Source organism: Triticum dicoccoides, chromosome 7A, assembly GCF_002162155.2.
Source record: "Triticum dicoccoides isolate Atlit2015 ecotype Zavitan chromosome 7A, WEW_v2.0, whole genome shotgun sequence".
NCBI classification, from domain to species: Eukaryota; Viridiplantae; Streptophyta; class Magnoliopsida; order Poales; family Poaceae; genus Triticum; species Triticum dicoccoides.
The window spans coordinates 711,264,722-711,277,942 of record NC_041392.1 but is presented as its reverse complement, the minus strand read 5'-3'; the positions used below and the strand labels follow the sequence as shown (position 1 = coordinate 711,277,942).

Sequence of the window (13,221 nt, the reverse complement as noted above, 5' to 3'; positions counted from 1 at the left end):
TAGTGTCACCTCATCTTTACATAAAGAGAGGCCTAATCTAATGTGTGCATCTTCATGATTACCAAAACACCATGGACACAACTAAAAACATTCTACTTCCTACGGTTCTCCTTACTCTCATAGTGACGGTGAGCACCACTTTCATTGTCATTCAACACATAACTTGGTCATGGTTAACAAGCAACATCACAAATGTTGTATCACAAAATAATACTCCCTCCGACTCCAAATAAGTGTCTCGCAACTTTGTACTAAAATTAGTACAAAGTTAAGACACTTATTTTGGTACTGAGCGAGTAATGAAAATAAGAACTACTAGGAGGCATGAACATCATGATAGGAAATATAATACAAAACAAAAAACATGGATTGATATTTGAAAAAAAAACATGGATAGAAGAGGCCGGACGTCATCCTGATGAACCACTACTTATTGTGGTGTACAATGTCTAACAAACTCGGTACAAACTACGAACATCTTGATCTTTCCTTCATAGCGGTACTAGTTATACTTCACAAAAGAAGGAAACATGAAGCTTCATGCCATATGTTTTTTTGGTGTGCTACAAAACTAAAAGCAGGCGAGGACATGCCGCACATCGCTCCTAATGGTGCAGTACACGAAACATCATCGATTTTGTGTACCACATGATTCTTAATGTAGTCAAAGCAAAAGCATTGTGATGCAGCAGCTTCAACTAAGTAGAGTGTTACTGCTTCCTTTTGCTTAATCTACAAGTCTCTATAGTGCTTGTGTGGCCTCCTTTTCTATCTGCCCTGGTCGCTGGGGAGAGATAGAAAAGAAAGGTACTAGACGCCACACAAAAAAAAATGAATCAAGAGCAGCAGCGCTGCTTGTTCCCCTCTTCTCTGTTTTTGATGTGCGCCTCTTAGATTTGCTGATGGTGTTGCTAATCCCCTACATCATATTGCCGTCTGGAAGAGGACAACATCCAAATGAACTACTTATCATGTGCCACTACCTTGTAAAAAAAATCCCTAACAATTTGATCTAGATCCTTCTGTAGCTAACAACTAAAACAACATTACAAGTTCAAACGCATAAAGTCTAAAGTTTTGGTACAACATTACTTCTGGTCTATCTTGAGAAAAGAAATGGGCGGTAACACCATCTACGACAACTTGGATACTTGTGTGCACTAGCAAATTAAGTCACTTCGATTAGTATACGAACTAAATTTGTAAGCACTAAAGCATCATATGATGAACACTCATTTTCTAGGCTTTGAAATTGGATGTGAGACGTGACTCAGGCAGCTGCCTCCTCCCCAACTAGGGTTCCTCTGCCTCCCATCGGCACCGTCACTGGTCCTCCTCGTCTCTGGTGGCCTTGGGGTCATGGGAGCGCGGCGGATCCCGGCCCTTGCCGGTGAGAGGGCTCCGTTTTTAGATGTCTCTTTGAGGTTTGTTAGGGTTTGTGTCTAACTCAGGAAGGCGAGACGGTGGCGGCTCCCTGAAGATGGAATAAGGTTCTCCCCGCCTAGCCCCTGTTCTGGTGGCGCGTTTAGCATCATCGGTGGGCGTGTGGATGTGTGTCTCCGGCGGATCTGTCCTTGATGGATTTGCTCGGATCTGTTCATCGTTCGTCTACGTTCGTGTGTTTTCAGGTTAGATCCTTCCGATCTACGCTACTCTTTATGGGTGGCGGTTGCTGTTCTGGTGCGCTGGTCTTATGGGGCCTTAGCACGACGACTTCCCGACTGTCTACTACAACAAGTTTTGCCCGGATCCCGTAATGGAGGGGCAATGACGGCGACGCGCCTTCGGCTCGCTTCAATGCTTGTAGTCATCGCTAGGTGGTCTACAGATCTGGATGTAATTTTTATTATTTTTGGTGTTTGTTGTACCGCCATGATTGAAGATGAATAGATTAGAATTTCCCCCCGCAAAAAGGCAGCATATGATGGCTCAAGGAAAATCTGTCACTTCATCCATAAATAGGGAGGGGGGGGGGGTCTCATCTCATCTATTTGTCTTCATCAACCACCACTGTCAAACAACATTGACACCATGAAGACATTCTTCCACATATATGTCCTTGCTCCGGTAGCAAGCACCCTTCGCGCAATATACGACGGTCGGGTATGCCGACATTCAGGACACAGGTGGAGTGTCCTGATTTGTGTGTGCGCGCATGATTTGTGCGTCCGTTAGTTCATTTTTAACAAAAATATAATTAAATGGGGTTTGAGCTTTAAACAAGAAGAGTACAGATCAGAGTTCCAATCCAGGGTCGTCTGCGGGACAATCCAAGGTCATCTCAGTGGCTTCTTAGGCTCTTAGCAAGTTAGGTGATCAAAGAGATGCAGCTGGCAAGGAGCCTGCCCTCTATGCAACATGTACCCAAGATACCTCAACATCCCTACCATAGGTGATCAAAGAGATGCAGATGGCCAGGAACCCGCCCTCTGTGCAACATGTACCCAACAACAACCTAGTAGGACAGTCGGGCCAGTAATTAACAGGTGCGTTCCAGGTGGCTATATACACCAAATCTAACTGCCATAAACGTCTAGATTAGAAAAAATGGATGGCCAGAAATGCTAAGGCCGTGACACCACAGGAATCAGGCAGTTTGCCATCAGGCAAGTATAGACGGCAAAGACAGGATTACAGACATCAAAGATTTTGTCGTCAGCTGGCTAACGACAAAGATTGTCTGCAAACCCTTAATCAGCAAAGAGTACTTTGCCGTCAAAGGGTAGGGATTTGATGCAGTTTTACTGTCCTAAATAGGTTGAGTCCACCTACATTTGTGCACTCTAGAGAAAATATATAAGGTAGGATTAACACCCCCCTTTAAAGTTTAGAAACCGTAGAGGTACAAAAGTGATCATTAGATGCAGAAAGTGAGTTTCATTTTTGCAACACCTTGTGACATGAGAGATGGCTCAAATAACAAACATGCATGTACACAGCCATCTGAGAATGATCACAAATGATGCGTGTGACATGGCATCAAATAACAATAACATTATATGAGACGAAAAATGAACATAACAACAATAAATAGACCATAAGCATATGTGCTTATGAGCGTCTACGTCTGTATTGTGTTTCTAAAAAATGAACATAAGCATAACCATGTTCTCAAAGCACATAAACATAGTCTGACTAGGGGTGGAAAGTTGCAGTGCATAATCTGGAATAGCCGATATTTTGCATCCAAGAAAATGACTATTCGTATCTGAAACATTTGCATCCAATTAGAAAAAACATCCGCATCTGAACTAAAATAAAAATAGAAATAGATTTCCTGGTTTATTTTACAAACAAATACAAATACGGTACAAATACAAATATGATACTCCCTTCGAACTATATTAGTTGTTGTACTAAATCAGTGATAATTAATATGGAGCGGAGGGAGTATGTCATTTTGACACAAATATGGACATGGAAGTGGATATATCCGTATCCGAATAAAATTTCATGAGCTATAATTTGTGCAGTTCTAGCCTCAGCCCTCAATACGACAATTATCCAACATAAAAGCCTAATAAGTTGTCTGATTTTTTTGTATAATTAAACTTAGTGATTACTATGCATTGTTGTAGTATTTATTCATAATCTTGTCTATGATTGACTTATTATATGTTGCATGTTGATTATTTTATGTCATCTGGCTATTCTATTATTTTCTTTAACTAATATGTCGACACTATTAACTGTATCCGCTCGGAATCGAGTAAACATATCATCCGCATTTGTATTCAAGAATATTCATATTCACATTCGTATTGTTTTGAAAATATGAAAACGGAGCTGGTAAGAGCACTATCCGACCTGTTTTCAACCCCAAGTCTCACACACAATTAAGGTAGTCACAGACACCATAAAATATAGGCCTCACGAACGAAGAACGGCCTTGGCGAAACGCACGAACAACTTCTAGTTACTTTTTTTTCTTGAGTTGGACCACTTCTAATTACTCTCGTGTAAAACAAAATCCCTAATCAATTTGCATAACACTATAGGTTCATTTTCATTGTCACAAAAGAAATCAGTCGTTTCTTTTTGCCATCATGGTCAAATTTTCCATAAGCATGGGTACTGTTTTGTCCTGTGAGGCTTTAACATGACGACTTTCGGCTGTCTGCTACAACAAGTTTGGTGCGGCTTTGGTGAGGGAGGGCGAGGATGATGGCACGCCTTCGATTCGCTCAAATGCTTGTAGTCATCACTAAATGATCTATGGACATGGATGCATTTCATTATGTGTTCTTTGTATGATGAATAGATCATACCTCTAAAAAAATAGAGTTGATTGAAAGTTTTGTCAAAAGAAGCTTAAATTTTCTATTTTCACAAATGCAGTGGTTTCTCTGAGTTGGTCCATGCTGTCAATGACGCGGGCGTTTAGTGCGTGTCTCGTAGCTTACGTGTCAGCATAGAGAGGCCCCACATCATTGGAGCCTACACCACGAGTCAAAAAATAAGCTTTGTTTTTTCCTCCTCTGTTCCGGCGGGGCGAGGCGGCGATGGCGCGGTGGGCCGATGGTCGGCGCTCGCGGCGAGCACGCTAATCCAGCGCTTCGCGGGGTGGCAGCAGGGCCGTACCGGGAAAAATGGAGGCCCGGTGCGAAGTCAGAAAATGGGCCCTCGGCATAGCAAGTGACGATGAGGAAAACAAGATCTAATTGTTATTATTATTAGGATTATATATCACGTTGGTACAGAATACAATCTTCTGAATAACATCTAGAGATTTTCAGAAGAAAGGTTTGGTTCTTTAACAGCAAACCTATCAAGATCACCTTTTAGAGATTCAGTGAGTATCTTTTTTTCTGACGTTTTTCATATTCTGACTGGCACTTCCTAATTCTAGAGGACATTGCAGAAAGTAAAATAAGCGACACACAAGAACTAAAAAATGAACCTGCGGTCAAAAAAGAATGAAACAAAAGAACCTGTCTTCGATCGATGTGAGAAGAAGATCAGGGGGAGGAGATGCGTGTTGCTTTGGCGATCAAGAACTCGCAACCTCATCCGGCCCGCTGAGCGCTTGGATCTCTGTGACGAGCAGGGCCTCTAGGGATCCAGGCTCCACTTGATTCTAACACACACAGGTCGCAGGGCCGGCAAGGTGGTAACTGGAAACGAAGGAGGTCGAGTGAAAGACTGATTTGCAGGTCTGATGATTCGAGATGAATAGAACACCAACCAAATAAATAGATGAGGATTGGAAGTGATACGTTACCTATTCCACAGCTCATTGCAACGGATAATTTGGGGAAATCGTGAAAAATTAATAGTTGAGGGATTTGGAGCGGAACGTTGGCTAGTGAAGGACTGGAGATTGATTTAATTTAGCAGGGAAAGAGGAACGACGGCGGCGTTGTGAAGAAGACGAAGAGAGAATGGTAATAGAGAGAGAGGCGTGCGTGAGAAGAGGGCCCAAGAGGAACGACCAACAGCGGTGGCGTTGTAATTTACTACTCTTGGGAACACAAGTTGAGAGTTAGCTCAGTTAATTCATTGTGGGGCCCGCAGGCATGCTACAACCTGTTTTGTGCTAATTACTAAGAATACTAGTACTAAGTATATACAAATCTGGGCCCCACTAATTTGGGGGCCTGTACAGCCGCACACGCTGCACATGTCCACGATACGGGCCTGGATGGCAGCCACTGCTTCGGTGTATACTCGCCGGTAATCAAGGCGTCGCAGGGCTACGACCAGTCCGCGCTCCACGCCGTCGCCTTCTTCGACGTGGGCGCCAACGCCGGGGTCCTCGCCGGCTTCCTCTCCGCGTAGGCGCCCGGGGGCCTCTGACGACCCTGCATCGTCCACCTCGCCAGCGCCGCGCTCTGAGCCGCCGGGTACCTCCCCATGTGCCATGTGGCTGGCTCGCCGTTGCCGGGGCCGCGCCGGCCCCGATCCCGCTCGTCTGCCTCGACATGCGGCTGGCCGCGCAGGCGCAGACCTTCCTATAGTACGGCCGATGTCGTCACCACCGTCGAGAACTTCCCTGACCACGGCGGCACCGTCAACGGCATCGTGAAGGTACATCCGTCCTGATTCCGCTGGCTGGCTTTCTTTCTTACTCTGCTAAGCAGTATTCAGTCTCTGCTCTGCATCAGTACCTAAAATCCTAAATGATGTGATTAATCAGACCTATAGCGAGTTATGCTACAATATAACCATGTGTAGATGATGTATATGCTGAAATCAAAATATCCAAAGTATCAAAATATCCATGTGAAATTAAAAGGGCCACATTCTCTGCTGTGACTCCGAGGAATCAAAAATCAGAAGAACCATGTGTTTTGTTTGCTTTCAGTTCCTTTCTTATGTGCTGTGACTCTGAGGAATCTGTTCTGGTGGCATAGCACAGTATACAGATGATGTATTATGTATATGCCCAAAGTAGCAGAAAGGTACAGTAATGTGATTTCTTAGACTTGTAGTAATTCTTGCTCCCTGGGAGGCAGCATCACTGGTTCTGGAGGAAGAGTACAATTGTGTAGGCACAGTCACTGTTTCATTATAATGTGTTCTGGCCCGGAGACACCAGAGAGGCAATAATGCAGCCTTCTTTTGCTGGCCTCATCCTTTCAGCACCATGTTTGTTTCCTGAAATCTTGTATCTACCACACTGATTGGATCTATCATTTGCGTTAATTGCACGAACTTTCATCGTTATTGTATTGAGTTTTCACCTAACTAATTCGCAAATCTGACGATGAACGTGTGTGGATCCAACAATGCACACGCTTTGCTCAATAATCCTAACCTGCACTCTGTTTCTTGACAACGTAGCAAACTATTAATCATAAGGTGCGTTTATTAGGCAGTGTATCATGTTTTGTCTCGTTACACAATTACAGACATGGCATACTCCTTCATATGGCATTAAACCATCTATACATGGTTTTCTGGGCTTGAGTGCAGCAACACTGGTTCAGGTACAGTGCACTCTCCATATTGATCCTGGCAGTTTCATACCTTATGCTAGAGATATTACCCACAGCCATCGCATTGCTGCTCATGTATTTTGTCAATGTCCACAGCGCTCATCGGCGGTACAACAAGAAGTTCCTTGATGCTTTCTCTCTCATGGCCGTTACTGTTGCTGGGTACCTGATGGTTGTCATAATCTGCGACCAAGTATCAGTGATAGGTTCAGCTGGACAGAGTGTTTGCTTCGCGATACTCCTGCTGTTGATCATGTCTCCATCAGTTATTGTTGTAATAGCTCAGAAGAGAGAATCGAAACAGCGAGAAGAGCCAGCTCTAGCATTGCACTTGTGGGATCTGGTCAGGACATGTCATCGCACAAAGAAAACTTGAATGTGGTGCAGGCCATGTGTAAACTCGACTTCTCGCTGCTCTTCCTTGTGATGGCCTGCGGGATGGGATCGGGGATAGCCACGGTGAACAACATCAGCCAGATCAGGGGCTCTCTTTGACTACACGAGCAGGGAGACCAGCACCCAGGTGTCACTCTGGAGCATCTGGAACTTGTCGGGGAGGTTCGGCGCAGGCTACGTCTCGAATCACTTCCTCCGGTCGCGAGGAGTAGGCAGACCTTTTTTATAGCAGCTACACTTCTGGTCATGGGTGTAGGCCACACCATCATCTCCTCCGGTTTCCATGCGTCGCTCTACGTCGGCTCTGGTTTCCAGAGGCACTTCTGTGACGAGGAGTCGCCACAAGGTGAGTTTGCCTGCGCCGGTAAGCACTGCTTCACACTCCCCTTCCTTATCATGGCATGTGTTTGTGTTTTCGGGTCTGCCGTAGCATTTGTATTATTCATCACAACAAAGAAGTTTCATAGGTGAGTTATATACGCCAGACTGTTGTCTTTTGTAGAGAGTAAACGTGTATATATGCAAATGGCACTCAGTATCATGTTAGCATTTGGTATTACTAGCAAAAGGGCCCGTGCGTTGCAACGGGGTAAGAAAATTGTGGCCATCAAATAAGCCATCGAGAACATAATATCTATCATGATGATTATAGATTGTACAAAAGGGCCCATGCCTTGTTAATTCAAATCAAATAAAATTGATCGTGGGTAGCGCTTACGAATTAGAAATGCTAGCTAATATAATACGTTGGTTGATGGACCACCTGACACAAGCTTAGATACCACAATTTTATTTCAAAACCTTAGTTTAAATATAGCGATTGAAACATCTTTATTCATCATTATAAATACAAATTATGACTAATTTTGTTTGGAATTTTCACTTTAGACATAACAATACATGAACCATTAAATTAGAAATTGTTTTTCTGAAATTAATATGGCATGTGAATGCTCTAACAAAATACATAAATCATTTTAATTCAAATAACACAGTAAACAATCAGCAATATAGGTGGGCTGCTTAGCCATGTAATCTACGATCTGCCTTGAAATGCAGTGCAAATAGCTTTTCCACATATCCTGAAACAAAGAATCATCAATATACTTCAGTATCGTAGATGGAGAATTATGGAGGTATACTCGACAGACCGACCTGAAGTTGAGTAGTGGCTTTAGAGTCATAAATCTTTATAACTGGCAGGCTCAATGGTTTGTAAGAAACTCTCTTTTAATTAGAGAAAAGGCATGTAAACTTCTTAAGTTAACAGGTGCTATCAGCTAGCATCATGGCCATCTCTGCGTGTGTCCCTTGAACATGCTACGATATAGTGCAAAATAAATAAAGTTTGATGAATACAGAGTAAATAATGAGTGATGAGTGAGCAGAAGTGTTAGGCGTAATCCATCAAAAGCATAAAGGCTGACAAACACACCAAAGGACCAATCTTTAACCAAGCAAAATCCAATCTCTGCGTCACATTCTTACCGGGTTATGTCTGCCGGCTCGCTCGGGCAGTTCTCACCTACGGCGACATGGCCCTCCCTGGGGAGAAGCGCTCATCTGCGCCGTTCTGGCCGTCCAAGGCTATTGTGGCCGGGGTTGCACCTAGGCACCTAGGAACTGAACTGTACCTCCTTTGCACCTTTTTGTTACCACATCTAAAAAAAGGGCAACCCGGTTCATGTAGCTTCCGCTTGCGCAGGGTCCGGAGAAGGGTCCGACCACTTTGGGTCTATTGTACGCAGCCTTTCTCTATATTTCTGTAAGAGGCTGTTTCCAGGACTTGAACCCATGACCTTATGGTCACAAGGCAGCAGCTTTGCCACTGCGCCAAGGCTCCCCTTCTTTTGTTACCACATCTGGTGCAGAAAAAACATATCGCTGTGTTTTGAGTATTTAATTTGAGTATTTTTATAAGTTAGTGTCGAGAGCACACACTCAAAAGAGTTAGAGAAATCTTCCCAGATAACTGTAGGCATGGGAAAAAGGTAGCTTTCTTGAAACGATGTGGATAAATAAGATTTGGTACAGAGGTGTTTAGCTTATCAACATTTTTGTAAGATATGGCTGAGAATAGAGAATAGCAACACCTAAAGGCCTATAACATCATCTAGCTTGGCATGCTCATGTAAACTACATGCAGCTAACATAATAGTACCTCTGATATATCTGAATTTAGTACCATAAAATTGGGGAACCATATGGTTGACTCCTCATATTTTGTTTCAGAAAATAGCAGAATCTGTTATTAAAGCTGATATTTAGAATGCTCCTTATAATATCAGAATGTGCCTTTTAACATTTAAGCTCTCGGCTTGGTGTAGAAACTCAAATCAATCTAAGAATGCAAGAGCAACTGACCATGCAGCTAACATAATAGCGTCTCTGATATATCTGAATTTAGTACCATAAAATTGGAGAACCATACGGTTTGATTCCTCATATTTCGTTTCAGAAAAGAGCAAAATCTGTTTTAAAACTGACAGTTAGAATGCTCCTTATCAGATCAGATGTGCCTTTTACTGCCTCCGTCCCACAATATAAGAACATAGCTTGAAAAACGATCTTACATTGTGGGACGGAGGGAGTAACATTTAAGCTCTAGACTTGGTGTAGAAACTCAAATCGATCTAAGATGCAAGAGCAACTGAACTTGATCTTAACAAAAACAAGGTAAGCATTGTCTGAACCAACTGTACATGATTTCAACGCCCTTATGTTAGGACTTAGGATAATCCTCCTACTATAACAGTTTGACTTACTTCACTTGAGAAACAAAGCACCTACCTTTGATTTGGTCTGGTAGGCATGAAAACTACAATAGCAATTAGCAATTTCTGCAGAATAAATATTTTCTATATATACATACTTGGCAGAACCAAAGCTATGTCCGTAAGTCCTGGTGCTTGCTGAGAATGAAGCCAAGGGATAACACAGTGGTAGAAAAGGCTTTTTCAAATGGCAGAAACAAACTTCAGTCCATGTGTTAAGGGCATAGATAACAGGAACAAAAACGAAAACTTTGGTACCACCAGAACTGTAAGTGTACTTTTAAGGTCACTCGTCTAGCTATAAGCCACCAAACTTCACTAACTCTGACACTTTAAAACATCAAAATTAGGGGGTTACACAAACATGAATCACCAGCTCACAACCTGAGTAAAAGGACATCTGAAGTCTGTTCACTGTGTTGTAGCATGTCAATTGATGACGCTGAATGTGTTTTGGGCAAATTGATAAAAGATACCATGGGGGTACTTAACACGCATGAAAGAGGCCTAATGATTAAGACTGGCTTTCAAAATCTTTTAGAATTCTAATAAATAATTTTGAAAAGCACACATACGACTTGTGGCAGAAAGCACATAAAATACATTTGATATCATATATGAAGCAATTGTAATCTGGAGCACTGATTTTCTGTACGAAACATTTACTCATTGACACCAAACGGACCAAAAGATCAGTCCTAGATTTTTTCAAGCAGAACAAATACAAAGATTGCAGAAAAAAGGTTCAGTACTTTCTGACCAGGCCAAGAAGAACATCACTTTTTATGATTGTAGATGAAAATTTTACAGAATAATTTGGCAAAAGCTAGTACATACCTCCGGGGTAGCATGTTCGGCAGGGTTCTTCCGGCTCAGGTGTAGTACGCTTGGGCGGCGGATTTTCTTCCGGCGAACTCGGCTGAGACGATCCTGGACAACTCTTCAAAAGTTGCGATATGATGTGATTTAATGGAGATTCCGGTTGAGGGCTCCTTCTAATAATGGCAGCCAAGTCCCTCTGAAATCTGGGTCGGGCACGCCATGGATTCGTGTTGCAGCACTTATCCTGGGGGAACACGGACTCCGATCCAAATCGGAGACATACGGCGGCAGGAGGTTGAAGATCGTGGTGCTCCGGAGAAGATTGAGATGGATATAGGGAGGGGAACAAGAGCAGGGCGGCGGTGGCGCCAGAGAGGAACGGGCGCGCGGCGGCGGCGCTACCGTACGCATTGAGGAGCCCGTGCTCCTGTGTCCTACACGTATTGTTTTACTGCAGGCCCATTAGAAAAGGCCCAAGCTGAAACGAAACGTTATCTCTGTTCACAGGGACGTGGCACTTCAGAGGTAATCCGGTGATCATTGCGCCCTACGACGGATATGCTAAGCCGTCAACCATTGAACTCTTCAAGTTTGACATATGGGCTCGGATCATTGATCTGCCCATGGCGTATCATGGCAAGGTCAAAGCTTTGGCCTCAAAACTTGGCGAGTTTGTGGATTCAGAGCCCTCTTCCTTTGATTTTGAAGGCAATTTCTATTGTGTCCGCGTGAGGCTGGATGTTCGTAACCCTTTGAAGAAAGCAACTTCGATTGTTCACGGAGGTGAACGGGAAATATTTGCCGTAAGGTATGAGCGTCTACCAGATTGGTGTCAGGTGTGCGGAATGATGGGTCATGAGTTTAAAGAGCACGGAGATGGTCTCCATCCTCCTTCGGCCCTCGTTTTCAAGAATCTTCGTGCCCCAGCCACCACAGCGTGGGCGACTCGACGCCGTAACAATAACCAGAGGAAGAAAGAGAAGGACCAACCAAAAGGAGCTAATCTTCAAAGCCAACTTTCCAGCGATCAGGAAGAGGATGCTGAGATGGAAGCATATGACACTCCTGAAGCTAGTAGGAAAAGAAGCTCTGATGAAGTGGTTGTAACTCCAACTACGGGCTTGGAAATAGTTCCATTGGGAAAAGCTAAAGGGGGCAGTGGTGATCCTCTCAGCCCGCCGCCAAAACAGGACCCGAAGAGGGTCAGGACATGCCAGCAGGGGGAGAAATTGGGGCCGGACAAGAACAACTCAAACAACATGAAGAAAACAGTAGGCGGAGGAAAATTTTCTGATGGGCGTGTGGCGGCCTCCCCGGTGGAGAACCGCCGGGCCCAATGAATCTTCTATGCTGGAATTGTCGGGGGATTGGCAACACCCCGACAATTCAAGAGCTTCGCGAACTCGCGAGTAAGTTTGCCCCGAAGGTGCTTTGCATTGTAAAGACTCAGATTAGTAGAGCTCGAGCTGAAAAAATAGCAGGCACTATAGGATATGATAATTCTTTTGGTGTTGATCCCACTGGTCGTAGTGGTGGACTATGTGTTTTTTGGAACAATGAAATAAAGGTGGAAAATTTGGGTTACTCGAAGTACCACCTAGATGCAAAAATTTCTGATCTGGGGGGTTCCTCCTGGAGACTAACGTGTTTCTATGGTGAGGCACAGACTCATTTGCGCCACAATATGTGGAGCACTATGAAGAACCTCTCAACGACAGAGAACCTCCCGTGGGTTTGCCTAGGTGATTTTAACAAGGTATTGCGCCATGATGAGCATGATGACATTGGAACTAGAAGTCAGTCGCAGATTGAAAATTTCAGAGAGGCAGTTGATGTGTGTGGTTTACTTGATCTGGGCTATAGTGGCACGAGATGGACCTATGAAAATAAGGTCACATGCGGCTCCTTCACCAGTGTCCGACTGGATAGGGCCCTTGCGACAACGGATTGGTGTGAGCTATTTCCTCTTGCAGCAGTTCAACACTTGACTGCCGCGACCTCGGATCACTCACCCATCCTTCTACAGCTTGAAGCAGAGCGCAGCAGAAGGACGAAGCCGTTTAGGTACGAGACAATGTGGGATACACATGCAGACTTCAAAGATATCGTCCGATCATCATGGCAGCCGGAAAATCAAGTGCTCACGGCTCAGGAGGTCCGAGCGAAACTGCAAGCCCTTGCTGCGGATCTTGAAGACTGGAGCAAAACCACCTTTGGCAGCGTCTGTGGGGAGATACGGAAACTAAAAAAGGAACTGGAAAGGCTACGCAACAGTCCCATCAGAACGGGCC

General features: G+C 44.0%; 1 pseudogene; it reads left to right on the top strand.

Moving 5' to 3' along the window:
- Positions 1-7,151, top strand: part of LOC119333993 — a 21,513-nt pseudogene extending 14,362 nt beyond the window's left edge.
- Positions 7,152-13,221: the final 6,070 nt, after the last annotated feature.